Source organism: Protopterus annectens, chromosome 8.part0 (assembly GCF_019279795.1).
Source record: "Protopterus annectens isolate FY-2018-M chromosome 8.part0, PAN1.0, whole genome shotgun sequence".
In the NCBI taxonomy this organism is placed as follows: Eukaryota; Metazoa; Chordata; order Ceratodontiformes; family Protopteridae; genus Protopterus; species Protopterus annectens.
Window position 1 is genome coordinate 559,020,156 of NC_056741.1, and position 24,917 is coordinate 559,045,072.

The following is a 24,917-nucleotide window of genomic DNA, read 5'->3' on the forward strand; positions in this document are numbered from 1 at the left end:
GGACAGAGAGGGTGGGTAGATGCCATAGGTAAAGAGTTTATTGAGTAGAAGTTGGTGGGAAATGGCGTCAAAGGCTTTAGACTTTCCAGAAAGATAGAGAAGACTGCCTGGCAGCAGAGGTACTAGGTTTGGGTCTGAAATCGTGTTGAGAATGGGATAAGAGATTATTTGAGAGTAGGTGGTTGAAAAGCTGTTTGTGCATGCATTTTCTAAGATTTTGGCTCTGGGGGATAGAATGGTGATGGGGCAGAAGTTGGATAATTCTTTGGAGGGTCCTTCTCTGTGGAGTGGGATGATATGGGATATTTTACAGGGACTAGGCAAATATTTTTCAAAAATTGAGCGATTGATCAATGGGTTAAGCAATGGATGCGGCTGCACATTTTAAGAATTCATTTGGGAGCTGGTCAGCAGCCATACAACAGGGTTTAAGTTTGGTTAGGAGAGATTTAATGAAGCTTGTTTGAATGGGAGAAAAAGTAAAGGGGTTAGGATTATCAGGGAAGACGGTAGGGAGTGTAATATGTGAAGTAGGATGGTCGCCTAGAAGGGAGGTAATGGAATTTATAAAGTGGGAGTTGATCTGGTTTGCTATGGGTACAGTGTTGTTAGTGGTTATTGAGGTTGAGGTAAGGGTGTGGCCTGGATTTAAGAGATAGTTTATGTTATCCCAGAATTTATGGGTTTTTTCTTTTGGTGTCCCTGTTGACAGGAAAGGAAATACTTTTGCTTATCTGCTTTGATTTGTTTTTTTTGCTATATTTCTTAGCTGTTTATATGTAGTTAGGCTAGATGTGTTTTTGGTGGTATGGTAGTCTGACCAAGGTCTATCTCTTTGTTAAGTAAGAGCTTGGTTTCTTTGGTTAGCCAGGGCAGAGGCTTGGATTTTGTTCTCACTTTTCTAATTGCTGCAAGGTTGTTGAGTATGTCAAGGAAGGTGGAGTTGAAAAAATGTACTGCTAGATTGAGTTGGAGATATTTTAGGGGTGTCCAGTCAAGTTGTTGTAGGGTCTGGTTAAAAGCTGAGGATGCGAAGCGTTTTTTTTGCATTGAATGTATTTGTCGCAGATGTTAGATAGAGTGTGTACACGTTTTCTGTAAAGAAAAGTGGGGACATGATCACTGAGAGAATCAGGAGGGCAGCCTGCTATGTAATTCAAGTTGGGCTTGTTGGTAGAATCCAATCTAATGCAGACTGTCTGTTGGAGTGCTTGTTGAAATGTGTGGGGCAATTTATGGCCTGGGTGAAATTGTAGAGACTGAGGAAATTAGTAGGGTTATTGGATGTACTTGTTTGCCAATCAAGGTTGAAATCGACGAGAATTATTGTTTCTTGTTTGAAATTAAGGGATGCCTATGAAAGAAGGCTTTTGATGATGGGTAGTGTATTACCAGGAGGGAGGTAGACAGCTATGATGATAACTTTTTGATTAGGATTTATTTTCAGATGAGTGGTTAGGATTTCAGTGTGTTCTAGGTCAGGTGGGGAGTATTGGAGTTGTTCCATTTTATGGGTATTCTTAAATAGTACGGCTACACCATCTCCCCTTTTATATAACATGTCTAGTCTGATAATGTTATAGCCATGTGGGGTAACCTCATTGTCCTTGATATGTGGCTTTAACTGCTATGTCAGGGTTGTAGATGACTAAGGTGGCTTGGAATTCACTAGTTTTGTTGACTATACTACGAAGATTGAAATTGGTAAGTAGTAGGTCTGAGTTGGATGTTTTTGGGAGTGGGTGTAGAAGTGGGTGTTTAGGTGGGTAAGTGAAGAGTTGAGTGATGTATGTGGAGGTGAGGGGGTGTTATGGGGACCTGGATTTGGGTGGATGTCTGCATGCAGTTTAATTTTAGTGGTTGAATGTAATATGTGTTGTTTTAGTTTAATTGTTGATCTTGAGTGATTGTGGGCTAGGGAAAGGGGACAGAGGGTATTTTGGAGCTTGAAGGAGGTAAGTAGGTATGTAGAAATGTTAAACAGTTGTGGGCAGATGTCAGAGTAGGAGTGGGATATTGGGCTAGAGGTGGTTGCTGGTAGTGTAGGAGAATGGGTGCGTTTAATATGGGTATGGTGTAGTGAGGTATAGTTGTGGATGCAAAAGATTAAAAGTAGTAAGAGGATATTAGAAGTTAGGCAGTTGAGGTATTGCATGGTAGGCAGTAGGTAGGGGTAGAAATGTTTGCGAGGATGTGGAAATTGGTTGAGGGGGGATGGAAAACTGTGCTGTGAGTTATAGGAGTGAGGTTAAGGGAGAAGCATAGGAGTGGGACAAGTGTGTGTGGATAGGTGGAAAAGCAGAAGGGGTGTGGCAAGATAGCTATAAGTTAGACAAAAGGGGGTGGGAGTAGGGTAGGAGAGCAGAGAGAGCCTGAGCAGAGCAAGGGCAAATGGAGCGGGTTAAGCCAAGTATTGAAGAGTTTGCCGTAAGAAAAACAATCTAAATGGTTGACAACTAGCAGGATACGTCTTGCCTCAGGTTATTGGTGTACTATATGATGAGGCTGCTATCAATCAAGCTAACAGGGAGGGCATTTTTTATGAGGACAGAACAGGGGTTCAGCAACAAACAATAATGCAGATTTTCTGTTTTGTATATCAGCTACCCAGTGAGTGTTTAGTTGTAAGGTACTGGCTGGGAGTTGGACTGGATATATTTAGGCTTTACCACCCTGGAAATAATTTAGACTTTACTACCCTGACAAAGCATCAAGTGTTCTAGACACACTGCAGTTAGGGTACAATAGGTAGAACAGTGAATGTTCTTTTGGGTGTGAAAAACTGTCTTTTAACTCTCTGGGAGGTGGCAGAGCTATTATAGGTTGTTTCAGACCTCAGGAGGGGCCCAGGAAGTGAGCGGGTATGAGGCTAGTTACAACATTCTGGGGAGTTACATATTACACCATAAAGCCAAGTAAAAATTACCTTGGGACACCTACACTTGCAGGTCAGATGGTGGGCTATGAAGGTTGATAGACGACTGCAGTTTCGCCGCTGACCTCTTTTTATAATTAAAACAGGCTTAGATAGGGAAACTGTAAATATATATATATATATATATATATATATATATATATATGTATATATTGATATATATATATATATACCTAGATACTGTATATATGTTTAGCTATATCTAATATAAATATATATGTATATATATTTTGGGTCTAGGACTAGTCACTGAAAGCAGATTTCACTGAAACACATTTAACTGTGCACAAATCACTGAAAGCTCAATTCACTGAAAACACGATTCACTGAAACACATTTCACTAAAAGTTATATATGGCCTTTTCCCCACTGTAGTGTGACACTAGAGTTAGTATATATAGTAAGGGGGGTGTGGGGGTAACCGCCCCCCACCTATTTAAATATTTTGAACTATATACATGGATACTCACAATTCCAATAAATTACTCTTTTCTGAACATAATATATATCCAAACTATGTGGGGGATACGCGCCCACACCCCCCCAAAGAACACCGATAATAGCATAGAAAGTAGTGTTGTAGTGTTTCTAAATGTGGGTATGTCTCTTTACATTTTTATGGGATGTATCTAAAGTAATATGCTGGACGTTTTCTGCGCTCATGGCAGTGGTGGCAGTGTGTACAGTACTGTAAGATAAGTAAAAGGTATATGCCCTTTTCTTCACTGTAGTGCGATCCTGAAGTTGGTATATATATATATATATATATATATATATATATATATATATAGTTGGGGGGGTGGGAGGCATAGCTCCCCCACCTAGTTTGGTTTTATATCATCCGGTTTCTGTTAATATCATCTGGTTTCTGTTAAGAGGGCAAGTAAGTAGTTTTTAAGATTTACAAAGAGTTAGCCATTGGTGTTGTAAGTGTGCATGTCTATGGCTTAGAATTCAATATTTTGAAATTCAGCATTGTAAGCTTTCAGTATAATGAGACTCAGTCAAATGAGTTTTCATATTTTTAAAATTAGATTTTGTGGTCTCAGTCAAATAAAATTCAGTATTTTGAGTTTTCAGTCATGTGAAGTAGATCTATATATATATATATGTATATATATATGTGTGTGTGTGTGTGTGTGTATATATATATATATATATATATATATATATATATATATATATATATATATATATATATATATATATATATTATTACATCCCTTCCACAGAGAAACCAACTCTGTAACTAAGTCTCCCACACATTAGACAAATTGTGAATTGGTTAAAAAAACTATTTGATTCACATTTTCGTGAATGAAATGTTCAACCAATATACATGTACACAGATATAGAGATATATAAATAGATAAATAAATAGATAGAGGGATAGAGAGAGGGATAGAGATCGAGAGAGATCTGTGGTTCCTTTTTATTTTATTGAACTGATTTTCATTGAGTATCAGTGCATTACAATACATCCATTGACACCCAGTTCAACAAACAGGATTCACTGAGTCTTAGCATGAGGATGATAGAACATGATCCTCCTGCAAGATTCATGGTAGCACTTAGAAGGGAGTTTCTAGGAGTTAAGTTTGATGAATTGGTTGTAATGTATTGCAGCCTGGCAAAGCGCAATGCAACAAAAAGAAATACAATCATATGAAAGCGTGTGTGTGTGTTTGTGTGTGTGTGTGTGTGTGTGTGTGTGTGTGTGTGTGTGTGTGTGTGTGTGTGTATTCATTTGCATATACTCCCATACTTTTAGATTCATTCTGTTCCTTCCTTAGTTTTCTACACTTGCATTGAAAAACAATCAATTTAGCCCCTGTGTTCCTCAGCATGGCACATAGAAATTGATTCCAGATTCTGCTTTGTTTTCCTGGCAGAAATATAGAAATCAGTTTTGTGACAAGCTGTATGTACTTTTCCTTCCATTTTTAAACACTTTGCAATAAGCAATTATTAATTTAGTAGTACAAATCAAATGTAGTTTATAGCTGGAATAAAAGGAATACAGATTACATTGCGTACAGTCTTCAAGGCTTTCCAAAACAGACAACAAGCTACTTATGATATCTAATTGAAGAGTTATATTTTATTACATAGAAAAATAAATATAATAGGACAGAAAAAAAGAATATCATTCTGTGGGCTTTGTTTTTTCTGTCATGTCTTTTTTGTATTAGGGGATGTCAACTCGCACTTGGTATTATTGTTCTGAGAGGTAAATCTAAGTGCTATTAATTAATTTCAGTCTGTGGTCTTGTATTTGCGTACCTTAATTTCTACTATTGTATTTTCAAGCTCAGCAAGTCGTTATGTGCCCCTGTGTTTCTTTTCTAAAATGATTGGTTTGCCTAGTGGTCCTATTTATTTAAACAAATTAATTATAAAAAAATGGCAGTACTGCTGTCACAGTAAAAGAGTAGGACATACATAGCTTGTACAGAAATGCTTGTTTCTGTTTAGAGCTCTGTAATGTAGTGCTTAGCTGCATGCTGTGAGTAGGTGATTGTGACTGCTATATCTGCTATACATGAATTTTCATATGGCATTGAAATGCTGGTGAGAAGGTATTCCAGGTTATCACGATGTTGCAGCTGATTCATTTTACTACACATGCGAATTTATTCAAATAGAATAAAAATAGAAATGCAAAGTCTTACCTGGAAGTTTGGTATGAAGGCCACCTGAGGAAGCTAATTTTCATCAGTATGTCTGTGTTTTGAATATACTTTGCCAGGTTCATAGGTTCATAGGTAGGTACTAGGCTATCAGCCCAAGGGCTTAAGTAAGCTTAGCCAACAAGGTTCCCTGGCTTACGCCACCCAAGAAAGTTCATTTTCTGTGCCCCTGTCGAGCAGAGCCACAGAAGTGATCCCTGGGATTTTTCTTGAAGAGTGCTAATGAGGAACTTTGCTTGACATAGATGGGTAGCTTGTTCCAGAGTATAAGAAGTCTCTGGGACAGGAATCTATCTCTCCAGCATGTCTTGTTTATTGTGGTGGCAAGGTTTAGGTCCTTAGAGCATGTAGCTCAGAGGGATTGGGATTTCTTTAGGTGTAGCATGTCCAACAGCTCTGGGTTTAACATAGCTTTATATGTTAGGCAGAGATCTCCTCGGAGTAGGTGATATGCTAGTGTAAAGCTGGAGTTTTTTGAGATGGTCAGTGTAGGGCATTTTTTGAGGCCAGTAATCCTCTTTGTGAGGTACTTCTGTGGCCTTTCCAGCTGCTGCAGATGTCTTGTGAGGTACATTCCAAAAGGGGTGTTGTACTCTATAATGGGTCTAATGAGTGTCGAGTAGAGGGGGACAATGACCTCTTTTTTTCTGGATGAGAAACCTTTTGTGATGAGGTGTGCCACATAGAAGGACTTCCTGACTACTGTGGCAATGTGATTATCAAAGGAGAGACTACTGTCTACCTGGGTCCCAAGGTCGCTTATCACACATTCAGTGTTAAGTAGACTGCCATTTATGTGGTAATTCATGGGTACAAAGTTTTTACCAAAGGGGATGACAATGCACTTTTTGGCATTGAGCTTGAGGCCATGCCTCTGACACCAGGCATCTGTCTCAGTGAGGCCCTTCTACAGGATGTCCACATCATTTGGGGACTTGACTATGGCTCCTAGTTTGCAGCAACAATGCACTTTTTGGCATTGAGCTTGAGGCCATGCCTCTGACACCATGCATCTGTCTCAGTGAGGCCCTTCACTGTAAATATATATATATATATATATATATATATATATATATATTTTTTATATATATATATATACCTAGATACTGTATATATGTTTAGCTATATCTAATATAAATATATATGTATATATATTTTGGGTCTAGGACTAGTCACTGAAAGCAGATTTCACTGAAACACATTTAACTGTGCACAAATCACTGAAAGCTCAATTCACTGAAAACACGATTCACTGAAACACATTTCACTAAAAGTTATATATGGCCTTTTCCCCACTGTAGTGTGACACTAGAGTTAGTATATATAGTAAGGTGTGGGTAACCACATTGGGTGGAGGGCGTAGCCCCCCACCTATTTTAAATATTTTGAACTATATACATGGATACTCACAATTCCAATAAATTACTCTTTTCTGAACATAATATATATCCAAACTATGTGGGGGGGTACGCCCCTACACCCCCCAAAGAACACCGATAATAGCATAGAAAGTAGTGTTGTAGTGTTTCTAAATGTGGGTATGTCTCTTTACATTTTTATGGGATGTATCTAAAGTAATATGATGGACGTTTTCTGCGCTCATGGCAGTAGTGGCAGTGTGTACAGTACTGTAAGATAAGTTAAAGGTATATGCCCTTTTCTTCACTGTAGTGCGATCCTGAAGTTGGTATATATATATATATATATATATATATATATATATATATATATATATATATATATATATATATATATATGTATATATATATATATATATATATATATATATATATATATATATATATAGTTGGGGGGGTGGGAGGCATAGCTCCCCCACCTAGTTTGGTTTTATATCATCCAGTTTCTGTTAATATCATCTGGTTTCTGTTAACAGGGCAAGTAAGTAGTTTTTAAGATTTACAAAGAGTTAGCCATTGGTGCTGTAAGTGTGCATGTCTATGGCTTAGAATTCAATATTTTGAAATTCAGCATTGTAAGCTTTCAGTATAATGAGACTCAGTCAAATGAGTTTTCATATTTTTAAAATTAGGTTTTGTGGTCTCAGTCAAATAAAATTCAGTATTTTGAGTTTTCAGTCATGTGAAGTAGATCTATATATATATATATATATGTGTGTGTGTGTGTGTGTGTGTGTGTGTATATATATATATATATATATATATATATATATATATATATATATATATATATATGTATATATATTATATTACATCCCTTCCACAGAGAAACCAACTCTGTAACTAAGTCCTCTCCCACACATTAGAAAAATTGTGAATTGGTTAAAAACCTATTTGATTCACATTTTCGTGAATGAAATGTTCAACCAATATACATGTACACAGATATAGAGATATATAAATAGATAAATAAATAGATAGAGGGATAGAGATCGAGAGAGATCTGTGGTTCCTTTTTATTTTATTGAACTGATTTTCATTGAGTATCAGTGCATTACAATACATCCACTGACACCCAGTTCAACAAACAGGATTCATTGAGTCTTAGCATGAGGATGATAGAACATGGTCCTCCTGCAAGATTCGTGGTAGCACTTAGAAGGGAGTTTCTAGGAGTTAAGTTTGATGAATTAGTTGTAATGTATTGCAGCCTGGCAAAGCGCAATGTAACAAAAAGAAATACAATCATATGAAAGTGTGTGTGTGCGTGTGTGTGCGTGTGTGTGTGCGTGTGTGTGTGTGTGTGTGTGTGTGTGTGTGTTAATTTGCATATACTCTCATACTTTTAGATTCATTCTGTTCCTTCCTTAGTTTTCTACACTTGCATTGAAAAACAATCAATTTAGCCCCTGTGTTCCTCAGCATGGCACATAGAAATTGATTCCAGATTCTGCTTTGTTTTCCTGGCAGAAATATAGAAATCAGTTTTGTGACTAGCTGTATGTACTTTTCCTTCCATTTTTAAATACTTTGCAATAAGCAATTATTAATTTAGTAGTACAAATCAAATGTAGTTTACAGCTGGAATAAAAGGAATACAGATTACATTGCGTACAGTCTTCAAGGCTTTCCAAAAGAGACAACAAGCTACTTATGATATCTAATTGAAGAGTTATATTTTATTACATAGAAAAATAAATATAATAGGACAGAAAAAAAAAGAATATCATTCTGTGGGCTTTGTTTTTTCTGTCATGCCTTTTTTGTATTAGGGGATGTCAACGCGCACTTGGTATTATTGTTCTGAGAGGTAAATCTAAGTGCTATTAATTAATTTCAATCTGTGGTCTTGTATTTGCGTACCTTAATTTCTACTATTGTATTTTCAAGCTCAGCAAGTCGTTATGTGCCCCTATGTTTCTTTTCTAAAATGATTGGTTTGCCTAGTGGTCCTATTTAATTAAACAAATTAATTATAAAAAAAATGGCAGTACTGCTGTCACAGTAAAATAGTAGGATATACATAGCTTGTACAGAAATGCTTGTTTCTGTTTAGAGCTCTGTAATGTAGTGCTTAGCTGCATGCTGTGAGTAGGTGATTGTGACTGCTATATCTGCTATACATGAATTTTCATATGGCATTGAAATGCTGGAGAGGGTATTCCAGGTTATCACGATGTTGCAGCTGATTCATTTTACTACACATGCTAATTTATTCAAATAGAATAAAAATAGAAATGCAAAGTCTTACCTGGAAGTTTGGTATGAAGGCCACCTGAGGAAGCTAATTTTCATCAGTATGTCTGTGTTTTGAATATACTTTGCCAGGTTCATGGGTTCATAGGTAGGTAGTAGGCTATCGGCCCAAGGGCCTAAGTAAGCCTAGCCAACAAGGTTCCCTGGCTTACGCCACCCAAGAAAGTTCATTTTCTTTGCTCCTGTCGAGCAGAGCCACAGAAGTGATCCCTGGGATTTTTCTTGAAGAGTGCTAATGAGGAACTTTGCTTGACATAGATGGGTAGCTTGTTCCAGAGTATAGGAAGTCTCTGGGACAGGAATCTATCCCTCCAGCATGTCTTGTTTATTGTGGTGGCAAGGTTTAGGTCCTTAGAGCATGTAGCTCAGAGGGATTGGTATTTCTTTAGGTGTAGCATGTCCAACAGCTCTGGGTTTAACATAGCTTTATATGTTAGAAAGAGATCTCCTCGGAATAGGTGATATGCTAGTGTAAAGCTGGAGTTTTTTGAGATGGTCAGTGTAGGGCATTTTTTGAGGCCAGTAATCCTCTTTGTGAGGTACTTCTGTGGCCTTTCCAGCTGCTGCAGATGTCTTGTGAGGTACATTCCAAAAGGGGTGTTGTACTCTATAATGGGTCTAATGAGTGTCGAGTAGAGGGGGACAATGACCTCTTTTTTTCTGGATGAGAAACCTTTTGTGATGAGGTGTGCCACATAGAAGGACTTCCTGACTACTGTGGCAATGTGATTATCAAAGGAGAGACTACTGTCCATCTGGGTCCCAAGGTCGCTTATCACACATTCAGTGTTAAGTAGACTGCCATTTATGTGGTAATTCATGGGTACAAAGTTTTTACCAAAGGGGATGACAATGCACTTTTTGGCATTGAGCTTGAGGCCATGCCTCTGACACCAGGCATCTGTCTCAGTGAGGCCCTTCTGCAGGATGTCCACATTATTTGGGGACTCAACTATGGCTCCTAGTTTGCAGCAACAATGCACTTTTTGGCATTGAGCTTGAGGCCATGCCTCTGACACCAAGCATCTGTCTCAGTGAGGCCCTTCTGTAGGATGTCAACATCATTTGGGGACTCGACTATGGCTCCTAGTTTGCAGTCATCTGCAAACTTCATTAGCCAGAGGCCTTCTGTGTTAGCCTGTACTTCAGAGAAGTAGATATCAAACAGAAGAGGTCCCAAGACTGAACCCTGTGGTACTCCACTTGTCACTGGTTTGAAGTCAGATTTGGAGTCTGCAACTTTTACAGTGTGGGTTCTGCCAGTGAGCCAATTGGCAACCCATCTTGTGACATAGGGATTTATACCTAGTTTAGTGAGTTTAGCTATAATTCCAGAATGGGGGATGGTGTCAAAAGCCTTGGCAAGGTCAAAATAGGCTGTGTGAACCACCTTACCCTCATCTACGGCTTTGGTGACTGCCTCAAAGAATTCGATCAGGTTCAGAAGGCATGATCTGCCTTTCACAAACCTGAACTGGGTGGGGTCCAGAGTGTGGAGCTTACCAGTGTCTTTGTTTATGAGTTCCATGGCCTTGCAGACCAGGCTCATCAGGCTAATAGGGCAATAGTTCCCAGGATCAGTGGTGGTTCCCCCTTTGTGGAGGGGGATAACTGTTGCTGTGCACCATTCAGTGGGCACAAAGCCTGACATGAGACTATGATTGAACATGGTGCTTAGGTGGGGAGCCAGTTCATTCTGAAGTTTGTGTAAAACGCAGCCTGGGATGTTGTCCGGTCCTATGGATGCTGTGTTTTTGGTTTTAGAGAGTGCAGCTTTTACTTGCATAGATGTGATTGCAGGGACTCTGCATTCTTCCTGTATAGATATGGGCCCTTTAAAGGGTGAGAGGGGGGTAAAGTTAACACTAAACCTATCTGCCAGGATGTTGGCAATATCAGTTGGTTCTGTAATTTTCATGCCATTGTGCTGTAACTCAGAGCAGATCTGGGTGTTGCCATTAAAATTCTTGACATAGCTATAGAATGCTTTGTGGTTGCCTTTAGAATCAGAGCAATTTCGTTTTCATAGCTAGCTTTGGAGGATCTTATAAGGGATCTCAGCTTCTTAATGAGGCTGACCAGGGAGCTCCTCCACTCCTGGGATTTTACTCTCTTTTCCAACAGTTTCTTCCTTCTGTTGTAGAGTTTGTTTAGTTTGTTTATGGCAGGGGACCACCAGATTGGATTCCTTTTTAGGGAGGATAGCATCTTGGTTCTGTTTGGGATAGCACGATCCATGCACTCATGAAATTGTTTATAGAGTGCATTTGTGTAGGATTCCGCAGTCGTAACTGTATTGTCCATCTGCATGGGTGTCATGAAGTTCTCCACTTCTATCTTAAGAAGCATGAAGTTGACTTTGGAGAAATTTTTTACCGTGGTTACCTTAATGGTGGGTGGGGGCAGGATGCGGATATCTAGGGTGATTAGCTTATGGTCGGAAATGACCAATGAGGAGTTGACTTCAGGTGTGGAACACAGTTCACTCATGTTGGTAATGACTAGGTCTAGGATATTGTTGCCCCTGGTGGGGGTGTAGATAAGTTGATCCAAGGCACTGGAATTTATGAATTCCAGAAAGTGTTGAGCGAAGGAGTTGGTACATGAGTAGTTTTCCCACTTAATGGTGGGGTAGTTGAAATCACCCATTATTAGGGTGTTTGGTTGAACCCTAATATTTTCTAGTATATCAAGAAAAGAGAGTGGGAATCCTGGGGCATGGTTGGGGATCTGTATCAAGCTACAATTTGGATTGCAGTTTTGCCCAGAGTTAGTTGCACTTGGATAACCTCAGATGCATTATGCTGTGCAACTAGCCTGGAGGTGTGGATATCCTTAATGAATATGGGCACACCTCTGCCTTTGGTGTTCTGGTCCAGGTTAGATGGCCAAAAAGTGTGGTATGAGTTATAGCCTGGTAATGCAGGGGTGCTCTCTAGAGCCTTGAACCACATCCCAGTCACTGCACAGATATCAATGTTCTCCATTTTAAGGAGTGCCTTGAGTGAGTGCATTTTGAGATTTAGATTTCTAGCATTGAGTAGCATTACCCTCAGTTTCTGCTTGCCTGTTCCTGTTATGGTGGTGAATTTGTCATTTGAACCTTGCCTAAAAAAGGCACTATAGGGTTGGCAAGATCCTTAGCCAGTATCCAGAATCTCAGGGGCAACAGGTGCAGGCCATCTCTGGCAAAGCATTGTGGCCTGTTGACCATGTTGTCCCAGGCAGACAGATACTGGATCCCCTTGGAATGACACCAGAAGCTTAGCCAATTGTTGAAGTCAATCATTTTGTTTTTTTTTTTACTGCGGTATCATTCTGGGTGATGGTAGGATGCTACTCAGGGCTAGGGTCATACCTGCCTGGGATAGAAGATTGGAGAGCTCTTGTATGTTTCTTTTCATGTAGTCCATGGAGGTATGTCTCAGGTCATTCACACCAACATGGACAATGACAGAGTCATATTTGTAATTGTTGTGGAGTGACCTGAGTGGGTTATGTGGTGGATCCTGGCACCTGACAGGGAGTTGACAGTAACATTCTCCTTGTTTAGCCTGGTGTGTGGGACATCAGTGTGCCTGACTATAGAGTCACCTATGACTAGTGTGTTGGATACGTTGGCTTGCCTTATGGGCTATAGTTTTTTGGCACACTGAGTCTGTGGGCTATGTGTCATTTGAGTTGTGTTGGGGGGTGGAGGTTGCTTGTGTTTCTGCTTTGGAGGTCTATGTTACTTGAGCAGATTATTATTGAGAGCCTCTGTGAATGTTTTTGTGTTTCTATGTGTGGATTTTGGTGGTGTAGGTTTAGTGGGACTATGTGATGAGTGTGGTGTGGTGCAAGTGTTTACCTTCTCCTCTTGACTGTCAAGTTAAGTCCTGGTTGGAGAGAGCTTTATCTCCAGTTTGGCTAGAAAAGTGCATCTCTCACAGGTTGTGGTGTTGGGTAGTAGGAGGAGAGGGTTGTCTGTGTACATGAGGCAATTGCTACATTGCCTCAAGATGCCCAGATTCATCAGATAGGAGAGAACACTGGAAGCTGACCCTTGGACATGCCTGAATAAAAAAATACTTTCCTCTAGACAAGTGAGGAAAGTGAGTATAAGAGCTGTTTTTCTCTAGGTAAAGAGGAAGATTGAGTGCTGTAGTAATTTGTAGCTTATTTAGTGTTAACAACAAGTTCTGAACAAGTGCTGAGCATGAATAAGTAAACTCAAGTGCTAAAACTAAGAATCTGTACCTGGATCTTGTGGTAGATAGGCTATCTAGTTCTTACCACTCCCACTGATAAGCTAGAATGCTTTCCTCCAACACAGAAAGGCTTAGGGGGCTCCGAAGCTTACATACAGTCCTGGATACACCAAATTGGTATCTGGACTAGACTAGTTACAGGAAATGTGGGAAACAAGTGCAAACATGGGCTTTTAAACCAGAAAGTTGAAAGAGATGGAAAAACTTCCCAAACGGTCAATAAACTACAACTTCTGGGCCAGAAACCAATCTTGTGGTAGATAGGCTACCTAGTGCTAACCACTCCCACTGATAAGCTAGAAGGCTTCCCTCCAACACAGAAAGGCTTTGGTGGATCAGAAGCTTACAAACAGTCCTGGATAAAGCAAATCTGTATATGGACTAGACTAGTTACAGGAAAGATGGGAAACAAGCGCAAATGCAGGCTTTTAAACCAGTAAGTTGAAAGAGATGGAAAAACTGCCAAACAGCCAATAAATTACAATTTCTAGGCTAGAAGCCACTCTTGTGGTAGATAGGCTACCTAGTGCATACCACTCCCATTGATAAGCTAGAAGGCTTTCCTCCAACACAGAAAAGCTTGGGGTGGGGGCTCAAAAGCTTACAAACAGTCATGGATACAGCAAATCTGTATATGGACTAGACTAGTTACAGGAAAGGTGAGAAACAAGCTTTTAAAACTGGCTTTTGAAACAGGAAGTTGAAAGAGATGGAAAAATGCAGTTGATTGTAGGTATGTAGCAGAAGCCAAACAACTCAGATATTGAGCAGTAATAAATTCAAAGATATGTGACTAACACTTATAAATACAGAGAAACCCTCTAGGCTAAGAGTGTAACGCTGAATATCAATGAGGTGAAACACAATAGCCCCCACTAACTGCAGAGACGGAGAGAGGCCATAGTATTCTATGAAACAATTAAATAGAAAAATAAATAATTTCAGAGAGACACAGACCACAATATTCAATGAAACAATTAAATACACATAAAAATAAAATGCAGTACAATCTTTAACACTGCAAGTTTGTACTTAACTCAGTTAGTAATGCAGTTGATTGTAGGTATGTAGCAGAAGCCAAACAACTCAGATACTGAGCAGCAATAAATTCAAATATATGTGACTACCACTTATAAATACAGAGAAACCCTCTAGGCTAAGTGTTTAACACTGAATATCAATGAAGTGAAACACAATAGCCCCCACTAACTGCAGAGACAGAGAGAGACCACAGTATTCTGTGAAACAATTAAACAGAAAAATAACTACAGAGACACAGACCACAATATTCAATTAAACAAATACATATTAAAACAAAATGCAGTAGTCTTTAATACTGCAAGTTTGTACTTAACTCAGCTAGTAATGCAGTTGATTGTAGGTATGTAGCAGAAGCCAAACAACTCAAATATTGAGCATTAAAAATGTACAAGACCTACTTAATCTTATGAGAGCTGATGTTTCTTCTTTTAAGCTAGAGCAATATTAACAATGTGCTAAGGTGAGTACTATTTGATATACTCGCTTATGTCTGGCTTTAGATAGTTCCCTTCTTACCTTCACAAATATAGTCATAAGGTTCACAGCTTTATTTGACATGAGATATCTGTAATAATCTATGACAAACATTTATTAAGGTGTTAACAGTGACTTTTCTATGACTCCTTAGCACCTTTGGGCATGGATACCAAAGTCACCAACTTGACATACCCTTTTAGTTTGTTCCAAGAGAGCTTGAAATGTAGACTATCAGAGCAAAAGTCTAGGAACCATGGTAACAGACAGAATAGCACACAGGCTGCTTAGTTTATGCATGAAACATAAACCATTGACTCTTATTTGGTCATTTTGTGGTGATGTTTGTCCCCTTTCTTCAAACACATATGCACAGTTTGGAGACATCACTAAAACAACAAATTAATGTGCTATACCAGCTATATAATGCTTGCTAAAGACTCATCACTGCACTGAAGAAGAATGGACTTCTGTACTTCCTTGTTTTATTTACTTACAACTAAATCCAGTAACAATGTAGGAGACTCACTGTCCTCTAACTGTGTCTCAGAACTTTGGAATTCCATCCCCTTACACTTAAACTGACAGACAGAATACCAAGTTTCAAAACTCATTTTAAGCAACACCTAAATAACAACACCCAGTTAGGCCCACTGATACCTTTCTCCTAAATGGAGCGCTGTTCCCTTAGAATAATTATAATTATATCGTAAGAAGTGAATATTCATATTTCCTATCTCTCCCCTTCTCTTCTACTGAACTTTGATCATTTTCTATACATCTGCCACATGGCAACTTTCTCCCATCCTTATGTAAGCTTTCTTTTTTCTTCTATGCTCCCATCACAAGGTATCGTCTCTTATCTTTACTGAAACATTTTCCAAATATGGTCACTTTCTACTATCACACTGCTTTTCTAGCACTTTCTTCTCTTTCTGTCTACACTATTCTACATTTATATACCTTCTTTATTTTCAGCAAGTAGATATACATACAAATTGTCTACAAATCTTATATATCTCTTCCTTAACTAATATCTCCTTATATGCAGCACTTGATCTTTGATTTCTCCTTCGCTTTCACTCATTCCTCTTTTTCATTTTTCCATAGACGCCGGTAAATACAACATTTTTTCAGTACCCCTTTGAGATTATAAGCAATTTGATTGTTATACCTAATGTTACTATTCTATTAACATTCAATCACTTGTGACAAAAAAGAAAAACATTGCAAAACTACTGTATAGCTAACTGTTAATGTATATGTCTTTAAATTATGAAAAGAGTTTTGGATTTAACTGCATATAAACTTATCTGGAGCTTTTTGCCCCAGGCCTCCACTGAAAATGGAATCTTACCCAGTTGGACTTTCCCATTCTGCAAATACAAATAAATAAATAATAAAGATTTGTATTTAGAAGTTATTCAGCAATGGTGCAGAAGATACTTTTTTTTTAAGCGGTACTGATGTATTTTTATTTTTTTAATTTATTTATTTTTTGCAGTGGTCATTTACATTATATATCAATTTCCACCAGGATGGGTTATGTTGGAAAATAAGTGACTATGCAGTTGCTGAGTCCCTCTTCCATTAGAAACCTACGTTCTGAGCAACATACAGTTTGCCTTCACTCACCACAGTTGTCAGGCTTTGCTAAAACCCTTAACACCCTCACCAGTATCATTAGTTAGGATTAATGGGGCAGAATTTTCCATGCTTACTGAGGATGCAAAAAACAATACAAACATGTCAAAAATGTAGAAAGAGGGTTGTATGGCCTGTAAAAATGTTAAGGGCTTAACAGTTAAAATTCATGCATGGATATGCAAAATAATACATAATGGATGATGCCAGTAAAAGTAGATATCACTCTTTCTTGAAAGCCTTAATTAACATCTTCACCAATTCAATGGTCAGGATTTATGAAGCATAATTTTTCTCACTTGCTGAGGGTACACAAATTTCTATAACAATATGTACTGGCCAAAATGTAGAAAGAAGATAAATGATCTGTAGAAACCTGAATAATGTTTAAGGGCTTAGTAGTAAAAATTGATTCATGAATTTGCAAAACAATAAGTACTGGGTGATGTCAGTAAAAGTACTATGGGGAAATTTATAGATCTTCCCTAAGGAAAGTAAATCTGAGCAAATTCATAGGATTGTGATGTTGTCTGCAGATAATTTGGCAACTGATAGTAAAAAGACTAGCCGTGAGATCAGTCTGGCAGAAAAATTAATAGGAAGCTTGGCTCACAGCATGTATATGACAGATGAAACTGAAGGGACTACAACTCAGAAAAAATAAATTGTTATTGCAAGAAAAAGTGAATTTTAAAAGTTACAGCTATACCAGTAAAGCACTGTCAGTGGTTGGGCTTCATTTTCCAGTTCTACTTACATATAGGAGCTTTATTCCCCCATCCTTGCTGCTGATGTATACTAATATTCATACTGCTGTACCTCACGAGGAATTTTTCTGACATAATACAACCACTGACTTAGTATATATTCTTCATTTTATTTGTGGTTTTCTTATTCCTTTTATCATAGTTTTGGTCCTAAGAATTTCCACAAGCTCCCATGGTGGTTTGTTCTACATGCTGACTATGATTATTGCTGCAGTGAATTCATTTGAGAAACTTCTCTAACAAAAAAGGCGATAGTGATGAAGTTAGAGACAGACCTCTAAAACGTGACTATTCTGGAGGAGCTATTTTCAGGCTTGATTTACTTATTGACAAGGTTTTCATAATCCCTCTGTCACACATAATTTTGAAGCTGTTTAGTGCACAGGAAACCAGGCTACATGGCCAACATACTGGTGGCACCAATAATTTAAAGAAAGAGTGCACCAAATGACTTTGTGAAGTAGATTTTTCAATGCAATTCATTAAAGTGTACAGATTTTACACTGTTTTTGATAATATGCTTATATTTTTACATCATTTTTGCCACTCCCATTTTTTAATTGTGTTTCTGTGTAGGATCCCACAATCCTAGTAGAAATGGGATGATTTATATGATTTTTTGTATGCAGATATTATGTTAATTATGAGTCCAGATTTTTAGCTGGATGTACATACTTTTAAATAGCCTTTTTACCTATGTTTCAATGTCTGCAGGTTGAGAGGTATGACTGAAATAAAATTGAAACAAGATGTTTGGCACATTACACTGAGTGACATACACAAATTTTCTCATAAGCCAGACAGGAACTCAGTTAAGAAACTGTTTTGATTGTTGTTTTTTTTTTTTTTTGCAAGAAAGTAAAAGGGAAGGGAAGCTTGTAATTACCAAGCTAAAAAAATCCACTCTGTACTGGATCTTCCAAAATTTCTTTATTAGAAGATGATGCTGTTTGCAATAGTTAAGAGTGGCACTTCAGAGGACAAATGCTTAGATGCAATTAATTTCCTCCAACACTTTTGGTTGATGTTAATAATAGAAATCAACAAGTTGAGTACTCAGCCCAAGCAAAGATGCTGTATCAACAGCCAGCTAAGTAGAGCATGAGCCGGAGGGGGGAAACGGTTAGCATATAATGATATAGATGTTTCCAGAAAGAGGCAAAAGGTTCAGGACAGTCTCTAATGGGACAAAGGAAAAGCAAAAGCAACAAAACTAGACATCCAGAAAGGAACAGGGCACTGTGTGACAGAAAGCTGAACAACAGTGTCCAGTACTCAGTGAGAGCAAAACAAGCTGAATGCTTTTGGTAAGCTTGCAGAGCAAAAATGAATTTCCTGCATAGGAATCTGGCAAGGGTTCTTGGAAGTCAGTAACCCAAGGAGATGCAACAGGTAAACTGATTAAATGATGCTAGGGCTGGCAGAGAACAGCTTCTAGACTGATGTAAGTGATCTTTTTGAAGGTAGCAGCAAGAGAAGAAGCAATAAATATTGTCAGCTGTAAATGCATACAACTGCTGATGACTTATGTTGGGAAAGCTGCAGAAATGTGAAAAAAAAATCTGCTTCCAAATGTGGATCCTTTCTGCTTTATTTTACATTTTTTGATGAAAAATACAAGTATGACATACTGTGATAAACTGTTTTGCTTTTACATTATCACACAGATATATGTTAAATTTCTTAAACATACAGACCTACAGCCTGCCTTCATGAAATATAAGCATAAAGCCAAGTCTAAGACCCAGACAACCTGAGTCTGAGTAGTAGTTGAGGCACTAAAGGGTCTAGGTAAGGGAGAACAGCTGTGAGCAGCAGATCCTGGGGGTAGAAGAGATTCTGTCTGAGTGTCTTTCACTCTGTCTCCAGTGAATGAAGGTTTCCAGGCAACAGAAGACATCACACCAGGGGATGTGGGCTTGCTAATGTCAAGTCGGTGATAGTAGCCCTCATTAGTATAGGCATCAAACACATCTTACAGATGGTAAGACTGTAGTAGTTCTTCATGGTGATGTGATTGCCCACATCAGCCACCCCGGAGTGGCCTTACAGCCAATAGAAAAACCTCAGCTGCCTGGTGGTGGCTGCTCTGCTTAGCTCTTGCTCCATTGCTAGGGATACATGGTAGGTAAGAAAGAATGTGCTCAAAATGCACAGGATGAGAATGATGGTTGGTAGGCACAAAGACAAAAAGGACTAAGAGAAATGTATTGTTGGCGTTTAGGAATCACCTTGGTAACTTATCCTAAAAGCAAAAGCAACTGTTTCATTAAACATATTTGTGCTTCAGTAATGATCACATGGTAGGAGTTGGTATTATGTGACAGTAGTGGGAGTATTATGTTACTTACTGGAAGTATTTGGTAAAACAAAATTACAAAACATTATCGCAAATGGTGCTGAGTTAACCAAGCAGATGGATGTAGTTATGGGGAAAAGAACATGTGTAACAGATAAAATATTAAATAATATCAAATAGATTATCACCTGAAACTTTAACAGCAACATTTAAACTCTGAACTGCCAATGCTAAAATGAAAACTATTAACATTTCTTATTGCTAGATAAATACTAATGAACTGACAGCACAAGATTTTACTTTAGAAAGTATGCAGTGTTCGACAGTATTCCTATTGGTCTATACAGTATGCTGCAGTATACAGACTGAAATGTAATCTATTGCTTTTATGGACTATAGTATAAAGGCTGTGGCTGAATATTTATGCTAGTGTCTCAGCCCACCTACCTAAATTAAATAAATAAAAAAAAATCATATTATACAATAATGGATCATTACTATTCAAAACTGAACATGCTGATTGGACAGCCCATCCAGAGTTGCCATTGTAAATTGAGCATATACCAATAGAAATACCACTGAGTGGCAAGACTTTTCTGTTGGCCTATACTGAAGCAGACACCAAAATATGCAAAACATCAGATATGTTGTTCAAAACTAAAACAGAAACATAACTGAGTTTCCTCATATGTTTGTGCTGTCCCTGTAAATATCTGTTTTTAACAGTTAAAAAAAGATTCTATTTTCTCCGTCACTTGTCCTGCAGTGATTGACTGTGCAAGTGTGAGGATGTAAGTCCTATACACATGTGCCCTACATCAGAATAGTGAAGAAATGCATAAGAAGACAGAAGTCTCCTTATACAATTAAATTATTTAAGAAAAGTAAGTCATTTATTTCTTAAATAATGTTATTGTATACAAGCAATAATCCACTCCTGTTTGTGGGTATATCAGGATTTTCCCATGGCTGGCTTTGTTTAATCACTCGGGCTTTGTCCTTGTGATCAAACCACACCTACTGTTGGTAAGTCCTGATATACCCATGCACAGTCATGGACTATTGATTTATTACATCACAAAAAGTGTTCTTCTACTCAATATTTCAGCACACTTATATCTCTAAAACATCAAAAAGTTTGTTAAACATAGCTGGCTTATAATTGAAGGAAAATGGACAAATTTATTGTATGCAACAGAAACAACAGTTCACTCAAGTGAAAGTTATCTTTGGGCAACCTAATTATTTATTTTTCAGTTGTTTTGTTTGTTGATTGAGGTAGAACATTGATCCCACTGGCGCATTTTCAGGTTCATCCCAGGGATAGAAAGGTAAAAGTAACTAATTATAGTAAAATATTACAAATAGAGTTAGTAATGGCAAACATATTTCCAGTTAGTTGTAACAGTGTATTACAGGACAACCAATTTAAGCAAGTGTTAAGTATTTGCAGTATATACAACAGAGGTAGTTCTAAGGAAAAGACAGAGAAAGAGTGAAGCAGACTGGATGGAGAAAGGGGAAAAGGAAAAAGTGAGTAAAACGAGACTGAGTGGAAATAAGAGGAGTTTAGATTAGGGGATATGTTTAAAGAATGATTGTTACCATATAACAGGTTGTAAGTATGAATGGAGAGAGTGGTATATTACATGTAACTTAAGACAAAACAAAACATTGTTATGAAAGTGGTAAATCACATTGCATTTAATTAGATCAATTCTAGTTAGTGCCTGCTACATAGTGTTGTTGTTATTTTTCTTTCGGCTTTTCCTGAATAGGTGTCACCACAGCAGAACTCTGGTCCGCTAATGACTGGCAGTCGATTTTTATGGTGCCGAGGTGCCAGCCCAACATCCAACCTTCAACGAAGGCATGCCCATTCACCCATGTCTTTCAAACACCACTTGACCATGGGGAGGACATGCAGACTCCACACAGAAGGCACTCCAGCTGAGAATCGAATGGGAGAACTTCTTGCTGTGAGGCGACAACGCTACAGCTGCACCACCGCTTCTTTCAGTGCCTGCTACATAGTAAGTAAGTATATCTAACAGACTTTTTAAATAATGAAATACGCTTAATTATATGTTATCATAAATGTATATGAATTGTTTTGCAATTCCAATAAAGGGAGACTGAACCCTTCAATACCCAGCCAATGAAATATTCCAATTTTGAGATTATACTTTTTGACAGGAAAAGGAATGTGTTTCTGGAAATCAGCCTGAGATGTATTTAATTAGTGGGACTGTGAGGGTGCAGCACCATTGTACAACCAGGCTTTATTTTTTTACATTCTTGTTTTATGATTTTGCCACTTTCGTGTTAGGACATGAATAAATTAATCTTTGTGGGTTCTGTTGAAGCAGCTTTTTTTATACAAACACATTACTACTGGTGACTATTGACTCTAGCGTAAGTAACTTATATACAATTAATGACTATGCTCATGCATGCTTATTCCTTAGCTGCTCCTACAAAATAGCACTAAGGTTGTGCATGTGTGCTGGTTTTATACATGCATGTACAGACTCACAAGCTTCTTACAGATACAAGCACACACACTTTACAGTCTGATCTACAGATTTTATTTAATTAAGGGAATTAATTATTTTTGTCATTTATGCTTTGACATTCAATGATTTAATGCATGCATGTTCAACATTGTATCATATACCTTGAGTAAGAGCTGTGTAAGAAGCGATGGGGATGGATCTAATGGTCGTATATGTGAAAAGGCATGGAGAATAGTGACAGGATCGGTTTACATCTGCTGCAAGGACTGCATAAAACTGCTTAAGCAGCACATGACAGACATTAGTGCCAACACTTGCAGCATGCCATAAATTCTGGACAATAGGCTGAGATAGTGAGCATGTCTTCTGATGATGAGCTTCTGCACAGTGCTATGAGAGGATGTTATTCCTGTATTTGAGAAATAGGCTGCCCACCAGGTGCTGATAGTGGTCAATCCTCCTTCCTTTCTTGGTTATTGAATATCAGAATACAGCAAACCAATATCAGTAAGGAGTAGAGCAACAATGTAGTTACTTCTTTCTTAATTCTTGTGAAAAGAAAGGACTTGATAAGGCAGTTTCTTGTAGTAAGGTGCAATAATTAGGATTATGCAGATTGTCTATGTGACTACAAGTGCATATAAAGGAAAATAAAAATATTGGGAGAAAAGTGAAATCTCTGGGGGACCTTTTGCTATTAGGGGATGATGACAGCTGGTGAGTGATTTATTTGTAATTATGACAGAATTTGTATGATATGAGTGACAGTGAGGGGAAGCACCTGGTAGAAACAATGACATTGGGCAATAGAAAGCCTGGGATAGGGTGAAGTAATATGAGAAAGCAAACATTTAAATAAAATATAAGAAGGAACAGAGAAGGCAATACAAGATGTAACTGAAGGAAGAATTGGTGCTCAAAACCATGTGTGTGTGTGTGTGTGTGTGTGTGTGTGTGTGTGTGTGTGCATGTGTGGTTTTACAATGAGTAATGGTGTGATGGCCACTAGATGGCAAATGCCTATCCCATTATGTGTTTTCTTTAGTATTGGTATTTTTAGTGAAGTATGTGCACATAATGTTAGCAGATTTCACTTCCTAGTTATACTTTGACTAAAAGAAAGATTCTACATTTAAGAGTGGAGCCAAATAAAACAATACTCCATATGTAATATAATGCAAAAGCATCATACTGCAACTTTGAAAGGATAACAATTCTGTATTTCACTGTAATGACATAATGACATAGATATGAGAGGATGATAAATTACTAAACATTTTAAAAGGATTAAGGGTGAGGGCAGCTGTTAACCCTCCAAATTTAAACTTTCCAAGTTTTTTGGCAATAGTGTATGGACAGAATTTAATGTGGCTGTGAGAGAGTGATGACAATGGGAAGAGGAAGGAAACAAGTTATTAACTGACTTAAAATAAAGATGAAAGATATGGAAGATAAGAAGAGGCAGGGAAGGGTCAGATTGTAGAGAGCCATAGGACGAAATGAGAGGGGCTTGTATGGAAAGTATCTAGAACAGAACATGGAGGTGCTATATTCAAGGAGGAGGCTAAAGAGGCTTATATGGTTGTGGGCATTGTCTTAGACAGGCATCTCCAGTGGCAACATAGGGAAGATAAAGCATTTATTCCTTGTTACTGAGGTAGCTTGGGATTTATTAGAGAATTTCAATTAGTGGACACATACAGATAGCAGAGTGAAGCTGTGTTGTTAGAGATGTAGATTAGAAGTAAACTGAAATCTGACTATGGTGAAAAGGCTGGAATTATAATGTGGTCATAAAATGTTCAAGAATTAAATCATTAAACATGTGGAACTTAAAAACACTAACAGGTAAAGCGGGTGGCATTGTTGGACACCTATCTGTAGAAGAGAAAAGATAAATGTTTGCTAAGATGGGGGGTGGATGGCTGCAAGGCCATCATCCACATATAGAAATAAAAGTGAGGAAATCATTCTATGTTGCACAACTTATAAACAAATATATGGTATCTAAATCCAAGGAAGTCATTGTTCCACTACATTCAGCATTCATCAGACCTATCATTGAGTACAATGCCCCTTTTGGTATGTACCTAACAAGGCATATCCAACAAGTGGAATGCCAACAGAGATTCCTCATTAAAGAATACAGGGCATAAGTAATATGTCCTGTGCAGACTGCTTCAAGGCCCTATCCCTGTATTCTGTCTCCTACAGGCTTTTGAGGGGAGATCTACGCCTGGCATGCAGGGAATTTTCAGACCCCACTCTGATGGGCCTCCTGCATATCCACAAAACAAACAACACCAGAATGACCTGTTCTAAAGACTTAAACCTTGCCTGTGATATAAATAGTACCTGCTGGAGAGACAGGTATGTATCCCAGAGACTACCCCATCTATGGAACAGGCTCTCCATCCATGTGAAGCAGAGTTCCTCCCTAAACCATTTCAAATGCAACTTAGACAATTGGATGGGAAACTGGAAATTCATCCCTCATTTGGCATCTATGTCTCTGATGCAAACAGGTAACCTATAAATGGTTCATCTCCCAGGCCATGCTTGCACTTATCAAGGGCATCAGAACTTGTCAGAGATTTGGGATACATGGATAGGCTTAAAAAGGCCCT